A 5,613-nucleotide genomic window follows, 5' to 3' on the forward strand; every position below is an offset into this window, starting at 1 on the left:
TGAATTCCTAAATACAAGAGAGTGGATAGGATGAAATTGATAAACCCCAACAACATATTCATCCATATATTTCCATTCACGTGTTTTGTTTCTTCTTGCCCATTGATCATCACATGCATACATATTTACTTTTCAGTTTTTTGCATTTGAAACTTATAACAATTTGTTCACAAGTCTTAATTAATCAATAAATCACATAATTGTCTAGGTCGTGAGTCCTTTGGGAGAATGATACTTGGTCTTATCAAGTTTATTACTTTATACGATTCGGTTACACTTGTCGAGGGTTAACAAGTTTTTGACTCCGTTTTCGGGGATTGAAAATTTGTCATCAGTAGCTTCTTCTTGACCCCTTTGTAATCATTTCTCTCCTCTTCTCTATGTATTTCTTTGTCGAGACTTGTTCCACGGGTTTTGTATGATTTGCAATTTCTTGCAATATCTCCTTCAAAGGTAAATCACCCTCCAATTCTTTGAATATTTCTGTAAAATGCCCAAACTATCTCTCTTTCTCTAATCTCTCATAATCTGTTGGAAAAGGAAGAATATCTTCAATTTTTATCTCTTCTCTCCTTTTTCTTTTCTCTCTACTCTCTTTTCTTTTTTTTCCACTCTCTCTTCTTTTTCTTCTACTCTCTTTTCTTTCTCTTTTTTTTCTCTAACTCAACTTTTTCAACATCTACACTCACTAAAACTCTACACTCTTCTTTAGGGTTAACCTCAGCATTAGCCCCAAAACTCTGATTAGGCCTTTCTTCCAACTTCTTAGTTAACTGTCCGATTTGCATCTCCATACTTCTAAGGGTTGCTTGAGTGCTGTTATGATTGGAGATGGTTACCTGCATAAACTGGTTAAGAGTTTCTTCCAACTTTGTATGTTTTTCAGTGAGTGTAGATATTTGTTGCCATAATGATGGTTGTTGTTGTGGTCTATTAAATTGTCCTGATTGCCCAACTTGTCCAGATTGTCCCTGACCTTGGCTCATGCTTGGGTGAGATTTCCATCCTTGGTTGAAATTACCTTGGCGGTATGGAAATTGATTGTTCATGAAATTTACATCTTCTAGGGCCTCCACTTGAAAAGCACATTGACCATTAATATGGTCACCACCACATAGTTCACACATCTGTTGTTGAACTTGAGCAACAGTTTTTAATTCCTTCGGCAATTGAGCAAGTGTCTTTTTTAGATTCTCCAACCGTTGAGTTATAATCTTATTTTGAGCAAGCAAGGCATCATTTGACTGCAATGTAGAACCCCTTTCGGTTGAACAGAAGCTCCTGTTTCACTATGCATTTCATTGTCATTACCAACCATGTTCTCTATCAATTTTGTTGCTTCCTCTGGAGTCTTACATTTAATATTACCTCCAGCTGAGGCATCTAACATCAACTTGTTTTGTGAACCAAGACCTCCAGGGAAAAGTAGAACTACTGCTTCATCAAAATCGTGCATGGAAGTCTCTCTCAAAAATCTTTTGTACCTGTCCCATGCTTGACCTAATGTCTTCTTCATGCCTTGTCTGAAAGAAGAGATCTCTTGCTTTCCTTTGTTAACTTTGGATTGTGGGAAGTATTTGTTCAAAAACTTTGCAACCACACCTTCCCATTTTGTAAAACTACCTTCTAGATAAGAATTTAACCACAACTTAGCATTGCCTCCCAATGAGAACGGAAACAAGCTAAGCTTGATTCTTTCATCCGACACTCCATTTCTCTTCACGGTGTTACAGATTTCATTGAAGGTGGTGAGATGTTCATACGGGCTTTCATGTGATAGTCCATTAAACTGATTGCTTTTTGATGACAATATTTTTAACACCAAAAATGACGCCAAAAACTTGTTAATCCTCGGCAAGTGTAACTGAATCGTATCAAGTAATAAACCTGGTAAGACCAAGTATCATTCTCTCAAAGGACTCACGGCCTAGACAGTTATGTGATTTATTGATTAATTAAGACTTGTAAACAAATTGTTGTAAGTTTTAAATGCAAAAGGCTGAAAAGTAAATATGTATGCATGTGATGATCAATGGGCAAGAAGAAACAAAACACGTGAATTGAAATATATGGATGAATATGTTGTTGGGGTTTATCAATTTATCTTATCCATCTCATATATTTAGGAATTCATCATTCTTTTCATCAATGTTAATGCCACTCTATAAATTACCTTAAACCCGATGTCTCGGCGAAGAAAGCCTAATCATAATCACTAGTTTACAATTTCTTATCTCCCTAGCAATTAATCATGCATTATAATGAACAGAAGCTTAAAGGCAACCAACCATCATACTCCTATGTCTAGCTTTATACTACTATTGGGAGAGATTCCCCATATCTAGATTTCCCCGTATGTGTCCATATCGACAAAACCAATAATCATGACATCGAATGAGTTAAACAATGTATGCTTTGAGCAAAGAGGAAAAACCCTAACTATTGATGAAAGAAAGCATGTATCTCAAATAAGATGTTTAAACACAAATTCCATATATGAGAGCTTCAAAAGATTACATTGATTCCCCAACAACAATAAAAGTTTAGTTCTCCATCGTCATGGAAGAACTAGATGAACAATGGAATGAAAGAATGGAAGAGATAGAAAAACCCGAGAAAGAGAAAAGGAGAGCCGTCACCATGTCCAATTCTACCCCCAAGGTGTGAAAAGTGTGTTTCTGCTTCGTTCCAAGCCAAAGATACTAAACCTAGACCAACTAAAACCTTATATAGAGTTCTAAAATTTACAAAAAAGTAGGCCTAAGCCCAAAATAATGCCGCTCAACGATGCCAACAGGTGTTCAGAAGTGCCGCTCAGCGGTAAAATGGCGTTGAGCGGTACTTGCGGTTTCACTTCTTTTGCACTTTTTGTTTCCTTTTCTGATACAAACTCTGTCCTACTTCACTTCTTTCATCAAATTCATCTTAAAACCTACATAAAACAATGAAATCAAGCATAAACCTGTCCAACTCTCTTATTTCTAAAAATATAAGCAAAAGTATGATTCCAAGCTAGTTTCTAGTCTTAGAGGTTGCTCTTAGTATCAATTTTAAGCATGAAAATAACAAATTTTCAACTGTTATCACTTTTCACCAACTATATCAATGTCGGTTTCACCTCCATGTTTGCAGCATTGACCCTCAACCTTGCTATACTGTTAAAATGTTGAGGGCGAACCAAAGTGGTGTAATCTGCAAGAGTCCGTCTACCATTATTCTCCTCTGCCATATTTTCAGTGTTATGGTAAGACCTTGGTGGTGAAGGTTGTAAGAGTGTCTCAAGAGAAGGGAATAGTTCTCGTCAAGTTCGAATTCTCTTCCTCCTTCTACTTTCGTCGAGGCCTTCAAGAACAGGTTCAAAAATCTTCTTGCTTCTAGTCCAAATATTACCTTGCATACACAAGGAAACAAAACCTCAGAAACAATTGTTAGCACAAAAAGATAGAGAAGATGGATAAAAAATCAAAAGATAGGAAGATAGGAAATAAAAACAGAAAAATAAAACAGAAAATAAAAACAGAAAAATAAAAAATTAGAACACAAAAAAAACAGAAAAATAAATCAAAATAAGTCAAAAATAATCAAAAATCACACAAATAGACTAGTTAAACCACGAGTCCCCAACAACGGTGCCAAAAACTTGTTTACCCCTCGACAAGTCTAACCGAATCGTATCAAGTAATAATGCTGGTAAGACCAAGTATCGTTTCCCAAGAGACTCACGACCTAGACAATTATGTGATTTATTGATTAATTAAGACTTGAGAACAAATTGTTGTAAGTTTCAAATGCAAAAGACTGAAAAGTAAATATGTATGCATGTGATGATCAATGGGCAAGAAGAAACAAAACACGTGAATTGAAATATATGAATGAATATGTTGTTGGTGTTTATCAATTTCATCCTATCCACTCTCTTGTATTTACGAATTCATCATTCTTTTCATTAATGTTAATGCCACTTTCTAAATTACTTTAAACCCGATGTCTCGGCGAAGAAAGCCTAATCATAATCATTAGTTTACAACGTCTTCCTTCCCTAGCAATTAATCATGCATTATAGTGAACTAAATCTTAAAGGCAACCAACTATCATACTCGTATGTCTAGGTTTGTAATATACTGATGGGAGAGATTCCCCAAATCTAGATTTCCCTGTATGTGTCCATATCGACAAAACCAATAATCATGACATCGAATGAGTTAAACAATGTATGCTTTGAGCAAAGAGGAAAAACCCTAACTATTAATGAAAGAAAGCATGTATCATAAAAATGATCTTGAAGAACAAATTCCATACAAGAGAGTTTTTAAGGATTTACATTGATTCCCCAACAACAGAATAAGTTTAGTTCACCATATTCATGGTGAAACTAGATGAAATACAATGGAAAAATGAAGGATAGAACCCTAGAAAGTTGAGAAAGGAGCCTTAGCATCCATAATCCTCCTCCAAGGGGTGAAAGAGTGTGTTTTTGCTTTGTCCCAGCCAAAGATACAAACCCTAAAACGTCCTAAAGCTTATATAGTATTCTAAAAATTATCGAAAAGTAGGCCCAAGCCCAGAAAAGTGTCGCTCAATGGTAAATACGGCTCAGCGGTAGTAGCGCGTGATTAATTCTTCCCCTCAACGGTACCAACGGGTCTTTGAGAGTGCCGCTCAGTGGCAATTGGCGCTGAGCGGGACTTGCGTTTTCTCATCTTTTGTATTTTTTGTGTCCTTTTCATATTCCATCTTTATCCTTTTTCACTTCTTTCAGCAATTTCATCTAAAAACCTGTAAAAACAAGGAAATCAAGCATAAAACCTGTCCAACTCTGTTATTTCCAATAATTCAACAAAATCATGAGTTCAAGCTAATTTCTAAGTCATAAAGGTTGTAATTGAAGTCAATTTTAAGTATAAAAATAACAGTTTTCCAACTGTTATAATGTGACAAATGAAGAAGCTAACGAAATTCTCTAGCATTGTCATGACTTACCTTATGGAGGACATTTCAGTGGAGAAATAACAATAGCAAAAGTTCTCCAGTCAGCTTTTTACTGGCCTTCTTTATTTAAAGATGCTCATGCCAAGAATTGTGACAGGTGATAACAGTTGAAAAACTGTTATTTTCATGCATAAAATTGATACTAAAAGCAACCTTTAACACTTAGAAACTAGTTTGGAATCATACTTTTGTTCATAGTTTTGGAAATAAGAGAGTTGGACAGATTTATGGTTGATTTTAGTGTTTTACGGAGGTTTTAAGGTGCATTTGGTGAACGAAGTGAAGAAGGATAGAGATGGAAGCAGAAAAGAACTCAAAACGTGCAAAAGGAGAAGCCTCAACTACCGCTTAGCGGCAGTTTATCGCTGACGGCACTCAGGAACACCCGTTGGCTCCGCTGAGGGGTGAAAATGTAGCTGAGGGGAAAATTGACTTTGCGCTAGTACCGCTGAGCGGTAGTTCACCACAGATCGGTGGTCTTTTGGGCTTAGGCCCACTTTTCTATAAAATTACGAATAATAAATCAGCTTTAGGTCGTCCTAGGGTTTGTATTTTTGGGTGAAGACGAAGCAAACACCCACCTTTTGATGACAAATTTATGAACACCGAAAACTGACGCCACAA

This window comes from Vigna angularis, chromosome 5, assembly GCF_016808095.1.
Source record: "Vigna angularis cultivar LongXiaoDou No.4 chromosome 5, ASM1680809v1, whole genome shotgun sequence".
Lineage (NCBI taxonomy): Eukaryota > Viridiplantae > Streptophyta > Magnoliopsida > Fabales > Fabaceae > Vigna > Vigna angularis.